We start from the raw sequence: 15,858 nt of genomic DNA, 5'->3' as shown, positions 1-15,858 counted from the left end.
ATTTTGTGTGTTCTCAAAATGAGTAAAAGGAAGGGTAGAAAGGATCCCCGGTTGACAATTGAAGAGCCTCAAGCTCAAACACAACCACCAATCTCTCTTCCCGCCTTAAAATCGTCAACAAAAACCATTTCCCCTACCACAAAGAGCTAAAGAAGCGCAAGCTAAACCCCATAAGGCACTATTTTCATAGGGCCATTGAGAAATTGGGAATAGATGAGGACTTTAGGTCGCTCCTACGCAACCTAGGGATGAGTGAATTCATCAAAACCACCACCGAACTTATAAAGAGCCCACTAATGAATTTCTCGCCTCCTTTGAAAAGGAACCTTGTGGGAAAAATGATTTCCAAATCTCCTTCCAACTCTTTAATGCTCGTCACACTATGAGGCTTCGGGATTTCAACGCCTTTTAGACTTCCACCCTGATGCAGACCTTCTTGCTCCACCAACAAGTCTCTTTCCCGAGTACAACGCATTCAATTGGTGGCACACAATTTCAGAAATTCGGGAGTTTAGTACTCGATATTCGATGGCCAATCAGATCATTCATCTAGTGCTCCGAATTCTCCACCGCATTTTAGGGTATTCAATATTCAGCAAGCAAGATTTGAGCAAGCTCTCAAGGGAAGAATTATTCACCCTTTGGATCGCAACTAAAGGGGAGTTGAGAGGGCGTCTCAACATGGGCTATTTGTTTGCGCTATGTTGCGAGGCAATCAAAACCGGCAACAAAACGGGTGAGATAGCTCTTGGTGGAATGATAACAAGGATTGCCAAGAACCTTGGGTATGAGCGCTTCTTTCCCGCTTGTACTCAAGTTGGGACCGACAATGATCTCTTCCTCGACATCATTCAAATGAGGAGGTTGGGTTTCATTCAACCAATTACGGATGTAGTCAACTCTCATGATTGGCATGTTGAGAAGAACCGCCATTGCATCTTGCCATTTCCCACTCGAACTTCTTTGGGGCGTGATTCTAGGGATGTATGGAACATTCCCAAAGATGATGGTGTATTTCCTACCGCCTTGGAAGGGGCAAGAAACATGTTAGTTGATGAGGAAACGGAAGAAGAAGAAGAAAAAGAAGAAGAAGAAGAAGAAGAAGATGAGCAACAACAACAACAACAACAACACCAACGCTGACAAAAACAACATCATCATCACCAATATCAACATCAACAAGGCATGAGTAGCCTTGAGCAACAAATGATGAGCATGAAACTTGGCATGCAAAGCATGCTTGAGATCAACAAGGGATGTTCATGCAAACTCAAGCTCTTTATGGTGCGGCCGTGAATAGAGGTGAGGTCACCCCCCCCCCCCCAGTCAATAATCTTTATTGGCCGCCCCAACAAGGTCTGGTCACTCAAAGGAGTGGAATACGCCCTACTTGGCCCTATTGGCAAGGGCCTTCCTCCCTTGATGTTTCCCGGGTAGACTATCCGACGGAGACCGGGTATGATTACACTGCCCCGGGTGGGAGTGATTTTAGGGGTGATCCCAATTACCCATATGTTGATCCTTCTCACCCCGTCCCTCTTCGGATGCCCCTACCCTTTGACCCGTTGCCTCAATGGCAACAAGACCTCTTTCGAGGCCACTACGGTTGGCCCCCCGGTTTCCCCGGTGGGACCCTCATGGTGTCCCCCCGGACGGGTTTTTATATGACTCCATGGGGGATGGGAATGATGATGAAGCTGGCCCTAGTGGCCACTAGCTTCCCCCCTTGATTGCTTTATTTTTTCCCCTTTGTCCTCCTTTCCCATGGTTTTCATGTGTCACACCGAGGACGGTGCTTTATATTAGTGTGGGGGGGATGTAAGTGGCAAAGGGATGTTCTTGTATGGTGTGGGGAAGGTATAGTGGCATGCTAGTGTGAGGGGAATTCTACTTCGGGCGGTAGAGTTTGCATGATTGGTTGGTTCTAGCCTTATTGATGTTTGTTGTTGTTATGTTTCTTGATTTTTATGATGATTTTGATGATAATTTTGATGATTATTCTGCATGATGATTTCGAGATTTTGATGATGAGTTTTTAATGATAATTTGACAAGTTTTGAGTGTTTGTGTAGACGAAGGTGCTCCTATGGAGAAAAAATCCAAACTCCCGATAATCCAAATTCCCTTGATCCAAACTTTGTATATAGCTTTTTGTTTATTCTTTTCCTTTTATTTTATAACTTTGATCTTTTTCTTTGTTTACTAACCTTTTTCTTGTCTAGTTGTAGTTTTCTTTCTTTTTGGTTTAATCTCCTTGTAGCTTGAAGTAAGGAGACACAAGAGAAGGGCTAGGGGTGACTCAAGCTCCGAAAACCTTGGTGAGATTGCAATATTTAGCTTGTGTTATAATTCAAGCGGCATGGTGAGACCTTTCCTTACTTCCTTTTATTTCCTTTTGTGTGCATAATTAGTTATACTAGGATGAAGTTGATTGTTCGAGGTTGTATGCATTTGATTCTACAGAATCTAGTGATCGTTGGTATGATGCCGAACGATCTTTGTTTGTCGATTGGGAATTATGTGCTTACTTTCCTCTTATTACTTTTTTTTACTCCTTCCTTTTTGAAAAAAAAAAAACAAATCTTCCCTTTGTGTTCAAGACAAACCATGCAAACTCTAGTTGTTTCATTTTCATTTCAAGCATAATAAAAGTTAACTCGTGTGTTTGAATGCCTTGCTTCCTAAATGCTATAAGTTTGCACGCTTTGGGATTGCCGTTGGTTGACTCTCAGATAGGTTCATGCTAAGGTAGCCGGTTTAGAACTCGTAAGGCCCATCGAACCCAATTTCACTTGTTTGTGGTAAGAAGGTGTTGCCCTCATTAGGGGATTTGAAGCCCTAGAGGTAGTTTTTGTAACCCGATGTGAGTTTCATTGTTCAAGCCTCCAACAATTTCTGTATGAGCGGCATAGGATCCTTACCAAGGCATGCTTAGATCTAGAACTTAGAGTCTAGCTTTCCGAGATCGCGACCGAACTAATTTAGGGATGATAAAGAACATTCTTCATTCGGTGACTATTTTGTTTTATAGGATTAGCTTTTATTTTATTTTCTCTTGTATTATTTTTATTTGCATTTACCCCTTTTGCTTGCCATGTTGAGCCTTCTCCTCCTTGATTATAGCACATTACAAGCCCACGACCTTTTGTTTTACTTTCACCCTTAGGATCGTGAAGCTCAAGCCGCGAAAGCTTATTGAAGTTTTGACTTGAAATGTGGAAGGTAATGGTTCTAATTGGAAAGTGAAATAGTGATGTTGTGAATGTTTGTTCAATAAAAGGAAGTGCAAATCCTAGAAAAATCCGTCCATAGTTATAAAATGCAAGGACATTGAAAAAAAAATTAAAAATGAGAAAATTTGCAAAATGAAAAAAAAAGAATAAATAGTTGTTGAATGATAGTGAAAAGGGAAAAATGAAAATTCAAAAATACTTGGCAACGTAATTCAAGTTTGTGGCAATGTAGTTTTAAATTTGGTAGTTGTTTGATTTTGGAAAGGAGGCTTGATCACCCTTTGCTTCACGATTAGGCTGAGCACCAATTTCCAAATTTTTCCACAACTTCACCCCTAGCCAATTTTACAACCCTCTTAATGCTCTTTTGAATTAGGGTAGTTGAGTCACTAGTCGGTAAAGAGAGCTAGATTCCAAGTCGGGTTTCCCTATTTTGTATTATTTTATCCTTGTTTCGGCTCCTTCGTGGAGTCACGAGACGCTACCTCCAAGGGTGGAATTGAATCTAGATGAGGGAACGCGGTAAGATTGTATGGAATGCGGGAGGAGTGGTGCATGTTAGAGTTCTTTATGCTGAGCATGAGTTATCGATCCTTTAATCAACCATTGGCATCCCCTTGTGTGCTTACTTCTACCACATAGAAAGCTTGACATCCACTTGTGCTTGTTGTCATTAAAAGCTTGATTTGAATATGATTTGCGTGCACTTGATGATTCATATTCTTGTTTCCTCCTTTTTAGTTTGTCTTGAACGCAATTTCGTGAGAGTTGTGGGGTAAACTCTTTGGAAACCCTCACGAGATCACAACTCGTCCCTATCGGCGACCTTGAGGTTTAAATGGTTTGTTGCTTCCCTAAAAGCAAATCCAGTTTTTCTTTGTTTGCCTTAGCCTCTTCTAACTTTCTTTCCTTGGGGACAAGCAAGAGGCAAGTGTGGGGGAAGTTGATGAGTGTCATTTATGCCACGATGAAGGGGTTGTTTTTAACGGTTTTTCCCCGTACTTATAGCTTGTTTATACCCTCTTTATTGTCTTAAATTCACTTTTCTTTTATTCGTCTTCTTTCTTAGTTTTTACCTCCTTTGCCTATTTTCTACCTTGGTTCCCTTGTTCGTGTTTTTTAGGAACCGTGGTCTTCAAAAGAATAAGAGTTTAGCTAAAGGATGTAGCGCGCCCCCACTGAGAGAGCGCGCATGAGGCCTGCGCGGGCGCACAAGACTGTAAGAAGGCGCGCAGGTCGAGAACTCAAAGGGGCAAGGAAGATTTTTTTGCGCGACCACTGCGCGGCCATTGAGAAGGCGCGCACCCATGCTGCGCGGGCGCGCAGCACTGTGAGAAGGCGCGCAGATAAAGGAAGGAAATCAGAATCAAGTCAGGGAATTTTGCACGCCTGCTGCGCGACCATTGTGCGGGTGCGCACTACCCTGCGCGGGTGCGCGATATTGTGTGCGGGCGCGCCTATCTGGGTCTTTGTTCTCCGTACCCACGAAGTTGCGAGCGCGGGTATGCTGGAGAGGGTGTGCATATGGTCCGCATTGGCGCGCATGAGCTTGTGCGGGCGTGCATCGCTAGGTTTAAGTCGTCGATTTCTTCTTCTTTTAGAACATATATATAATCCCTACTCTCCCTTGTTTTGTAATTAGATTAGCTTAGTTTGATTTTCTGATTTTTAGCTTAATCTAGAAAGAGAAACACCATTAGTTTTGGCATTTTAGAGAGAGAAAGTGTGGATTCCTCCATTGTTGAGCTTGGATTTTGAAGAAGAAGCTTAATCAACCTCTTTGTAGAACTTCAACTTTAATGAATGAGCATTTCCTTACTCTTTTCTCTTTACTTTGCTATTTGATTTTGTTTTAGATTACTTTTTCTTTGTTAATTACTCATTAATCATGCTTTTGCTTGTAAATTTCATGATTGACTTGATGATTGCCATGGATAGTGAGTAGTTATCTAGCTAAGGGTGTGAGGATGATGTAGTTGGAATTTGTACATGTTTATAGTGTTGGGATTCAAGTTGATTGTGATTAAAGTCTTTACATGCTTGATTGTTCTTCGATCTTCTTGCAAGTGAACGTTGTTAGTTGATTAAAGGTGAATCTTTGCTAAATGAAACGATAGTTGACTTAGCTAAGTTCAGTTGTATCGATTGTTACTTGATTGCACCTCCCAATATATGGTTCTAATGTGGAAGCATAGAGGCTATGTTAGGAGAAGCCAATTGACCCCGAAAGGTGGCTAGATTGGACCCTATATGTCGATATTCATGCATGTTTAGTTCATTATCGATTTGTTGCCATGTTATTGGATGTTTAAGTGAAACCTATATCTACCCATTCCCATTGGTGTTCTCTCTATATTGTCTTAGTTCATTTCACTCTATCTTTAATCTCTTAGATAATTCCGTTCTCCATCCCAAGATAACATAATTGTTTAGTAGTGATCACAGTGTTTAGCTTCTCCCTAGGGTTTGACCCTTTGCTTACCTTATACTTATGTTTGGTTCGTTTAGGATATATAAATTTTATTTGATTTAGGGTTAAGCACTTGACGACGTGTTTATATCTCTTGTCAAGAAGCTGAAAGCAAAGGTGGACGAATGGTTCGTCTTGAACACCCATCTTGAGTACATGGTCATCCTGCACAAGCCTTCAAAATGGCAGGTCTGGAAGCAGAGTTTCTACCTCGTTCGATGCAAAAATCGAAACTTTAACAGGAAGATGAACAAATTTAACTCTTCTCCTATTCAGCTTGAACGAGGGGATCATTGGCCGTACCGCCCCCCAATACATCCGGACCATGCGCATCAGCTTGACTATTTCAAAGTCAGGAAAGAGTACCGGGGAGGTCGGCTAGTATCCATCCTTCCCAAATGGATCCCCTTAGTAGACTGGCTGAGGGATCCAGCCTTTATGTCCTTGTTCGGCCTGCTCCGAAACTACACTCTAGGTGGAATTTCGTGTCATGCCCGTCCGAACATATTTTGCTGTGAAATGGTTTCTAACACTTGTTTTTTCTTTTTTGAAGAACGAACCATGTCTCATCTTGACCCATCACAGAAGGGAGAGAATGACATGAACGAGTTTAAATTGGAGCATTATCGTCTCGTGAGGTAGGAATATGAGAAGGTCAAGGGGGTACGGATACAAATGTCTATCTATTATTTTTATTATTATTATTATTATCATTATTATTATTATTAATGTATATATATAATATATATAATATATATATATATTATTATCATTATTATTATTATTAATATATATATACATATATATATATACATATATATATATATATACATATATATATATATATTGCACGTTCGATCTGCTTTTACTTTGGATAGACTGCTTTTCATTTTCATTTTCATCCAGACAACTTTATCCTGCTTCAGTCTTGTCGAGTGGATGTATGTTGGAGGGGCTTCCCCTTCATTTCTACTCAGACATGATGGTCCAACTTCTTCTGACCGAACCATCTTGTATTCTAGGGTGGTTCAGTGATTTCTTACTCGGCCAGTAATACTGACTCATTTTTCTTTTCTCAGTCGGCCGCCCCTAAGCCAGCGAAGAAGCGGACGACATCGGCTTCAAGGGACAAGAGGTCGTCCAATTCTCACAAAGTCTCTAAGTCTAAGACCCCCTTAGGGGCGCAGGCGGCCAGGGCAAGGTCGTAGGCTCCCAAGGAGCAACCTAAAGGAGAACAACCCCAACTGAAAACTAGTGGGGGCTCCAAGCCCTCGGTGCCACAATCGTCCAACGTGACCCAAGACAAGATCGTCCGAAAGGACAAAGAGGGAGAGCCGTCCCTGGACCAAACAGCTGGCGATAACTCGACTCCGCATGTTGAGTTCCTAGGAGTTCGGCCAATGGGCACCCAAGAAGAGGAAGGGTAGTTGTCCCCGCCCAAGACGGACGAGCAGAAGCGTACGCCTACTCCAACATTGGAGAGGCGTTTGCGAGCACCACCTTCTTTCTCAGAAGGTACTCGTACAATCTCTATTTTCGGGATTCATAAACTTAACTTTCAATGATCTATCTTTTTTACTTGTGTTTTTCTTTTGCAGACATTTCTGAGGAAGCAGACGCTCGGCTCCCCGGCTCTTCTTTAACGAGGGCCGAGAGAAAAGCTGTCCGAGACGCAATTCAAAAAGCCGTCTCGGCCAAGACTCAGGATAAATACCCAGGTATCCATGATGGGCACCTCAACCCTATGATCAACAGCTGCGTGGAGGTATTGAATCTTTCCCACTTCAACACTTAATTTATTTTTCCCCTTTCTTTTACCCGACTTTCTTCCACTCATCCTCAGCTCTTACTTAGGCTCTTTACCTTCCAAGACTGGCGTTTGCAGCAAAGGCGCGAGCTCCAGGCAGCCTAGGAGAACGTCCAAAAGCTGCAGGACGAGAATACGGGCTCGCTGGCCCTCAATGCCGTCACTGAGAAGGCGGCCAGACAGACTGAGGACATCGTCAAACTAGGTGATGCCCTTAAGAAGGAAAGGCTAACCAATGAGGCTTTCGTGAAAGAAAAGCAAGAGGCGGTATGGAAGGATGCGGCCGAGGCTTCGACAAGCTCAAGGCTGAGATTGCGACCAACAAGGAGGCCTTAGACGCGGCACTGAAGGCCGCGGACGAGCGAAACCAAGAGACCGAGCATCTCAAAAAGGAGGTGGAAGAGCTAAAGAAACAACTCAGCGCTCCTCGGCTAACCTTCCCGGCCGAGGTTGTCAAAATTGAGAAGTCAGCCACCACCCGGCTCAATAACCGGTTCGACGAGGCCTTCTCCATGATGGTGGAAAAAAGTGAGATCGGCTACTACTTGGAGCGCTTCACCAAGAGCCTGGACTTCATAACTATGAGGGATCAATGCCCAGCTATTGGTCTACCGGCCTCACCATTTGTTGAGACTCCTGGCCCGAGCGAGTCTAATGACTCGGACGGGGCAGGAAGAGGAAGAGGAGGCCGAGGATGAGGAGCCGACCAAAGAGGAGGAGCCCGCCAAGGACGGAGAGCCGGCCAAGGAGGAGGAGCCCGCCAAGACTGTTAATGCGGCCGCTGATAAGCCAGCCGATGGCAAGAATGGAAATGAGGTGGCCACCTAAGGAGCTTTCCCCGTCTGTAACTATTTTTCACTCTTTGTGTCTTCTACTTTTATTTTCTGTTGAACAATTTTTCCGCTTGTTTGAGCGGTGTTTGTAGACTTTAATTTTGGCGCCTGATGAGCGGTTTTAATTTTATTTAATGCAATTTTTTTTGCTTTTTCATACTTTACATTTTTAGCAATGTTTTCATGCTTTATATATGCTTTCCAGTATGAGTAATGGGGGTATGCCCCTTTGTTCGGCATTCGCGTAGTCCATATTCCAAGTGATTTGATTAACTTAGTAGGTTTTATACCTTAAAGGGTATGACGGCTAATAAGTTAATCACATCATAATAATGATTGCCCTTGAACTAGGTGAATGCCAAATCAAGATTATGTATGGCCGTTTTATTGGCTTTGTTTGAGTTGTCCGTTGAAACTATCGCTCGGACGCGCTCAAGAAATTTCAAGTATTATCTCAACTTAGAAAATTTTGTTCACTAGGCTCGTACGCCTAGGGAAGTCTTTGCCCTAATTGGGCAACAGGTGCCTTAGGAAATTTTTAGACTTCCCATTCTCCCTTTGTTCGACCTGGTGGGTCGAGCAGTAGGATCAGCCTGATAAGCCTAAGGCTAGAATAAGGATGCCCTTGCAAAACTTTCTAGTCAGCATTTTTTTTATGCGAACCGTCCGTCCAGCATAGGGTCATACGTTTTCATTGTCCGTTTAGACTCTGTGTCCGAGTAAAACTGCTAGGGATGCCCTAACTTATCAGTTTTACTCGGACAATCGATTGGGGCTTTGACGTTTGGATAAGGTTGGCCGAACAGATTTAATTTGGAATGCTCTTGGTGAGTTTATACTCGACCAAAGTCTTATGCCCTACTTTGGTGTCAATCGAGCTGCTATGTTGCAAGCAACACTAGCTTCTCCTTTTAGGCGGGCGTTATGTTCAGCTAGTGTGGCCGACCAGCACTATTGCAAGCCACCTTGTTATCATTTGCATTCGACCTTTTTGTTTATCAATGTAGACGTACATAACGATATGTAGGCAAAATATTTAATAACAATGTTTGACTTTTCATTAATAATGGTCAAATTTTTAAATTGTTGATGGTCATACAGCTTTAAATACACTACTCGGCCATTAAGGCTTAATTACATTACTCGGCTGCTCAGTATTACTTGTTTACACAACTTTCGAGGCTAATTACAAGATCTTAAACATAATACTTTCTCAAGTTGTCCGTATTCCATGTACGAGGAATCAGACGACGATCTAAGGCCTCGAGACGGTACGTACCATCCCTAACTTCTTCTCTGATTCGGTATGGCCCTTCCTAGTTCGGAGTTAACTTTCCATCTTCATTGGCTCAGCCAACCGCTTTCATTTTTGTCAGAACCAAATCCCCCATCTTTAGTGGCCGCTTAGACACCTTGCGATTGTATGCCCTTGTCATTTTGAAACGATAAATTTTAAGCGTCGCATTGCCCCTAGCTTCTAGAAGAATATCCAGGGCAGTCTTCACGGCCTCCCAATTGGCCGATTCATCATATAGCATTACCCAAAGGGTAGGCTCGTACATCTCAATTGGGAGCACGGCTTCAGCGCCATAGACTAGAAAGAATGGGGTCTCTTCTATCCAACTCTTGGTTGTTGTTCAAATGGACCATAACACATTGACCAACTCATCTGCCCATAGGCCGCCTACTTTCTCAAGCTTGTGCTTGATACCGTTAGAGATCAGCTTGTTGTAAGCCTCAACATGGTCATTGGCTTGCGGGCGTCTGACCAAGGCAAAATAGTGAGTGATGCATGCCTTGGTTGCTTAGCCAAATTTTGAGTTGGCGAGTTTCAAATTGGGGTCCATTGTTGAACACCATTGACTGTGGCACACCATAGCGAGTGACGATATTTTTCCAGATAAAGGCGGACACATCTGTCCATTTGATTCCTCGGACGGCCTCAGCTTCAACCCATTTGGTGAAGTAGTCTACTGCTACTAGCACATACCGCCTCTGCCCGGATGCAGGGGTATACGGCCCAAATATGTCCATGCCCCATTTTGTAAAGGGGAGTGGACTACTTATGGCCGACAAGCTATTTGCCGGGCGATGAATAAGGGTTGTAAATCTTTGGCATCTTTTCACCATTTTCATGGCGTTCGAATTCATGCTCGGCCAGTAATACCCCAGGTGGGTAACCTTCTCTACTAAGGCTCGTCCTCCAATGTGCGACCCACATTGCCCTTGATGAAGGTCATCCAATACATCATGCCTCCTCTCTAGGGTGATGCACTTCAAGTATGGCTTAACAAAATCTTTCTTGAATAGTTCCCCGTTCTTCAGTTCGAACTAGGCTGCCCTTTTCTTCATCAGCCAACTTTCTTTCGGATTGTCCGGGAGTGTTCCATCTCTATCCAGGTTGAACTTCTGTCTATGATCTGACGGGCTCGGCATCAATACTCCTCTTTTCCTTCACTTCTCAAAACACTGATCTAGGAGTATCACATGATGCCGAGGAGGCAAGTTTAGAGAGCGCGTCCACTTGGTGATTTTCTGAGTGGGGAACTTGTTGCAGGGTGAAATGCTCTAGGCCCTCGGCCTCTTCTTTCACTAATTGAAGGTACTTCATCATGGCCGGCTATTAGCTTGGAGTCTGAACTAGCTTCAATTTTTGTTGCCCCAGCCGCCTTACACACTCTAAGGCCAGCTAGAAGAGCTTCATACTCAACTTTGTTGTTGGAGGCTTGAAATTGGAATCTCATTGCATATTTAAACTTATCTCCCTCGGGAGACTAACAGATAATACCAGTACCACATCTGGCCGATGTTGCACTTTTGTCCACAAACACTTTCCAGATTTGATCCCCTGCTGGTTGTAAGTCTGTCCATGTCATCTCAGCCAAAAAAGCAGCAAAGGCTTGCCCCTTGATTGTTTCTAGGTTCAAACGTGATATTAAAACCACTCATTTCCAAGGCCCATTTAAGAATTCTGCCCTCCTGGGTTGTAAACGACTTCTTCAACTGGTAGTCCGTGTAGACCACAATCGAATGAGCAAGGAAGTATGACCTTAGCCGTTTCGATGCCATGAACAATGCCAGCCCAAAATTTTCAATGGGTGGGTACCTCACCTTGGCATTGTGCAGGACGTGGCTTATGAAATACATGGGGATCTGATGGCCGACCCTCTCAGCGAGGAGGACGACACTTAAAGAGTGATCTAAAATTGCCAGATACATGTATAGCTTTTTGTCTTTTAGTGGACTGACGAGCCGAGGAAGCGTATGCAGATTCAATTGTACGAAGGCTTCCTCGACCTCTTCAGTCCACTCGAACATGGCTTTTTTCTTAATTGTCTAAAAGTAATATCGGCACTTATCCCCTGACCTTGACAGAAATCGACCGAGTGCAGCTAGACAACCGATCAATCTTTGAACCTCTTTGACAGTTCTCGGCGATTTCATGTCCAGAACCGCTTGGATTTTTTTCAGAGTTGGCCTCAATGCCGCGTTAATCAATTAGAAATCCGAGAAATTTGCCGAACTCCACACCAAAAACACACTTCTTTGGATTTAACATCATCTCATGCCGCCTGAGTTCGGTAAATGTTTCTCGAAGGTTATTCAGATGGTCGGCCGAATGTTTTGACTTGATAATCATGTAATTAATGTACGCCTCCATATTCCGACCGATCTGATATCTTAAGACAGTGTTGACAAGTCTCTGAAATGTAGTAGGGGCATTCTTCAAGCCGAACGACATGACTTTGTAGCAATATAGCCCCTGCTCGGTCATAAATGCTAAATTTTCTTGATCTTCTTCCCATAATGGAATCTGGTGGAATCCAGAGTATGCGTCCATAACACTCATAAGGGCGTGTCCGGCTGTTGAATCGAACAACCGGTCGATTTTAAGCAAGGGAAAGCTATCCTTGGGTCACGCCTTGTTGAGGTTGATGTAGTCCACACACATCCTCCATGTTCCATTCGACGTCTTTACCAAGACTACATTCGCTACCCAATCAGGGTTGTAACATTGCCGAATGAAACCAGCATCCAGCAGCTTCTTCACTTCTGCTGCGGCCGCCAGATTCCTTTCTTCTCTGCGATTCCTTTTCTTCTGTCAGACAGGCTTCATTATTAGATTCACCGCCAACTTGTGGACGGCCAAATTTGGATCTATGTGCGGCATCTCGTGTACTTCAAATGCAAAAACGTCCTTGAATTCTCTTAGCAGGTTTACCAGGTCATCCCCAAGCAAACCCACAGCCATAGTCCCCACCTTGACCATCTGATCAGGTTGGTCTGGGTCAAGGACTATGTTCATATGATCGCTAGCCGGCTGCGGCCTTAACTCTTCAGGCCAGCCAAGGACCATTAGCTGTTATGCCTACTCTTTTTTTATCAAGCGACGCTTCTAACCGATCTAGAGTGCTTGGAGTGACCCTTCATCTGAGTTTGGATCGGACGATCTTGGTCGTCCTCGAGCTGTTGTCTTCACGGCAAGCTGATTACACTCTTTTTCCATCTTCTAATTGCCATGAATGGCTTCGATCTTCCCGTCCTTCAGCTCGAACTTCATCAACATCAAATGAGGGACAATTACCGCCTTGGCAGCTGTTAAAAGTTGGACGACCGAGTATGACATTGTATCTTGTAAGCTCTTTTACTACCAGGAAGCGGACAACCATGTCCCTTCCTTCTCCCTTTTCCCAAGCCAGACTGGCAAGTCTATTTGCCGACCGGGTGGATGATACTCCCGCCAAATCCTACGAGCTGATGAGAAATGTCGGAGGGCGTCTTCTGGAAACTTTAGATTCTTCAAACATCCTAGGCTGATTATGTCGGACGAGCTGCCAGTATCTACCAGCACCCGACCGACCTTCAAGTTAGCAACTTTCATGATAAAACCATAGAGTCATTGTAAGGGGCTTTTATTTTGCCTCAGTCTGTCAACTCCGGGAAAGGCTCGTCCTTCACTCCTCTCGGCGTGCATCACATTTCCCAACTTTCAAGCATCCTGCTTGATTCCCTTCATGGTCGGGCCGCCTGCAGCAAAGCCGCCGGAAATTACGGCCATGAACCCTCAGTCAGTACTGTTTCCATTATCTTTTTCCTAGTCATTCTTTTTCTTCTCGGATTTGTTGTCTGTCCAAGTATACGTGAATTTTGATTTTAGGACGTACGAATTCAGCATGCCCTTCTCGACCAGTTTATCTAGCAATCTCTTCAAATTGTTGCATTCATTCGTGTCATGCCCCACGTCCTTGTGGTAATGATAGTACTTGTTTTTATTGTGGTACTAGGCTGATCCTCTCAGTGGATGGGGCTTCTCAAACTCAAATTTGTCTTTGATTTCCATCAAGATTGAGTAACAATCCTTGTTGAACTCATACTGTGGTTCATACGTCTTAGCCTTCTTTGATTTTGTCGGCTGGCTGTCGGCCACCCAGACTTCCTTTCGCTTGTTACTTCCTTCTTTTTTCTTCCCGGGCGAGTCTTGCTATGAAGGTTGCTTCTTCTCAGATCCCTTGGCTGGTTGTTCTACTTTGGTGAGCGAACAAAAATGAGATGCTTTGGTGTAGGCTTCGGCCTCCCGCAGCACGCCTGCGTACGTCTGAACCTTTTTCCTGACTAGATTTAAATTAAAACCATTATGCCTTAATCCCCGAAGAAATTCAGAGTAGGCCATTTCATCCGGCAGATTATGAATTTGGGCTTTTTCTTGGTTGAATCTCTACACATACGAACGCAATCCTTCATTTTTTCCCTGGACGATCGTTGCCAGGTTAAGACTGGTCTTGCGAGGAGGTATGTTATATGAAAAGTTTCCCACAAATGACAGAATGAGAGTAGTGAAACGGTTGATGCACCCGGCCGAAAGGTTGTTAAACCAATCTTGCGCCACACCCTTTAGGGTGGCCGGGAAGCATCGACACCATGTGGCATCATCCACGCTTTGAAGATACATTAAGTGCCCTTACGAGGTGACATGCTCTTCTGGGTTGCCTGTACCATCATAGGCACCCACGAGTACACTCTTCACCTTTGCTGGTTGAGGAGAGTTGAGAATTTCTTGAGAAAACGGAGGTGGCTTGTTACCAAGATTTAATAACCTCATTTACCAATCAATGGGCTGAGGTTGTGCGGCCAATCCGGCCAGGTACATAGCCTGGTCAAATGGCTGGCCATAATGCCTGTATTGTCCAAAGACAGGAGGATTGGGCAGCGAAATTGCATTGAAATTTTAGGGCACTTGATACTGAAGTGGTTGACCTGGAATTGGAGTTGGAGTTGGAGTACGATGAGCTTGAATTCTACTGGTTCTGGCCGAGCAAGTATGCTTGGAGAGGGTGTTGTTTGAGAAATCACCCGACATAGTTGTAATACCACGTATTTTTATACTTATTTTATTTTAAATAAGTATTTTGTGAAGTATCTAAATAATTCAAAATGAATTATTTATGGCATTTTAATTATTTATTTTAAATAAGTTTGGATATATTTTAAGGAAAGTTTTATTCAATTAATTATTTTAATAAGTTGGGATTATTTTAGGAAAGTTTTATAAAAGGAAAATTTTATAAAAGTTAAATTTTATTAGGAAAAGGATTATTAAGGATAGAAAGGGAAATTAAGGTTAGAAGGGTTTTTAGAGAAAGGGGTATAATATTCAACACATGGGCAAATTAAACTTTTTGCCCAGATGGGAGAATACCCAAGGTAAACTTTCTCTCCCTTCATTCTCCTTAATTTTCTTTTTCTTTTTCTTTCTTTTCCCCTTCCCCTTTTTGCACGCATCACCGCTGGCAACCACCACACCATTAGCGGGCCGCCACACCACCAGCCGTCGCCAGTGGCAGCAGCGATGCCACCAGCAGCACAGCAGCCGGGAGTGGTGACGTGGCTGCTATCCGGTGCACCATTCGAAAAAAATATTTTTATTTTTATTCTTTTACTTTGATTCTTCAATCTAATTATGATTTATGGGTTTTGTGATGATTTCATGATGTTTTGATTATAAGTATGATGCATATTAATTTTCAGATTTTAATTTTAATTAAAAAGCCCCAAATTCAAAACCCTAGATTTGTAAATAATTGATTATTGAAGGAATATGATTTAGGGTGGTTTAAATCTTTGATTTGAGGGTTTTAAAGTATATTTACAGCAAGTTTTTATGAATTAATATTGCTGGAAATTTTGTTAGTAAGCTAAAAATTAAGTTTCTTGAAGGAATTTTGACTACCCATTAATTGGGATTAAAGTAAGAGGTTTTAAATTAATTTTCAGCTTGTTTTAATTAAATTATGAGTGATTTAAATAGAGTATATATTGCTGGAAATTTGTGTGGACTAGATTTTAATGCCATGTTATAATTTTGGATTGTAGGAGACTTCCAAATGAGTGATTTTTGTAAGTCGTGGTGATTTTAAGATCGTATTCAAGGTACGTTCGCGTACTTGGTATTTATTTGGTGATGTAGGAACATGCTAGGCTTTGAATAATTGGTTCCAAATAGTATCATGATAGATT

This window comes from Chenopodium album, chromosome 18 (assembly GCF_948465745.1).
Source record: "Chenopodium album chromosome 18, dcCheAlbu1.1, whole genome shotgun sequence".
Classification (NCBI taxonomy): domain Eukaryota; kingdom Viridiplantae; phylum Streptophyta; class Magnoliopsida; order Caryophyllales; family Amaranthaceae; genus Chenopodium; species Chenopodium album.
Note: the sequence above shows the minus strand (reverse complement) of the source record.